The following is a 1,203-nucleotide window of genomic DNA, read 5'->3' as shown; positions in this document are numbered from 1 at the left end:
GGAGGACACCAATTCCCGAGCTGCCTCTGACCTCCGCAGGAGCCGTGCGGGGCACTCACACATCCCAACAGCACACTGTCTTAGTTAGGATCGCTAAATCGACATAAAAGAAGCCAGCATACCCACTAATAATAGCAAATAAAATTAGTTCTATTTTATAAACAGGATGAAAGACCAAGTGATGCATGCCTGCTGTTTCTGCTGTTCAGGAGTTGGGGGCAGCAAGACCGTGTGAGCCCAAGGGTTTAAGACAAGTCTGGGCATCTTGCTCCCTACAGAGAAAAGACAGCCCATGAGATGACTCAGTGGATAAAGAGATTCGCCACCAATCTTGACGATCTGAGTTCAATCCTCGGGGATCCACACAGTGAAGAAACCAGACGCCACCAGGCAATTTGTCGTTTGTCCTCCACACCCATGCCTTGGCATGCTAACCCACCCACACACATAAATACATGTAATTTCAGAAGAACGACATAGATAGAAAGGAGAGGGAAGGGGAAAAAAGGGAAAGGGAAAAGAGACTGAAAGATTCAGGGCTCGATGCTTGTATAGCACACAGGAAACTCTGGGTTCAATCCCCAGCACTGCATGAAGCAGATATGACGGTCCATGCATGTAATCCCAGCACAGGGGAGCTAGAGACAGAAGGATCAGAAGTTTAAGTTCATCCTCCCCTCCTAGTGAGGTGGGGACCAGCCTGGACTTCGTGAGACCCTGTTTCAAAACAACCACAAGAGGAAGAGGGAAACAAACAAACAAACAAATCCCAGGAAAATTCCAGGAAGGAGAGGGCTCTGGTAAGCCAGCAGGGAGCTCCTTCCCCCTTAAGCTGGCTTCTCCTCACACCCCGGCTACAGGCTCAGCTCGATAGTATTGAAGTGGAGCCAAGAGCAAGTTAGGCAGGCAGCAGGGCAGCAAATTGATTATACAGTTAGCTGTGGAAAAAACTGAAATTCTTTATTAAGGGAGAACGAAATCCGGTTAATGTATGCTTGCCACGAGCCCTCCCCACGTGCCATTTACTCCACTGCTCCTTCGACTTTGCTGCAAGGCTGTAACTCAGCCAAAAAATGACAGAGGCTTCACTCATTTAAAAATAAGGCAGGTTTTGAGCTGCTTCGCCCCTCCTCTGCGTGATGGTTTTCCCAGCTACAATTACTGTAACTCACTCATTACAGAGGATAGCATGGCAGGCAAACG

Source organism: Microtus pennsylvanicus, chromosome 5, assembly GCF_037038515.1.
Source record: "Microtus pennsylvanicus isolate mMicPen1 chromosome 5, mMicPen1.hap1, whole genome shotgun sequence".
In the NCBI taxonomy this organism is placed as follows: Eukaryota; Metazoa; Chordata; class Mammalia; order Rodentia; family Cricetidae; genus Microtus; species Microtus pennsylvanicus.
Note: the sequence above shows the minus strand (reverse complement) of the source record.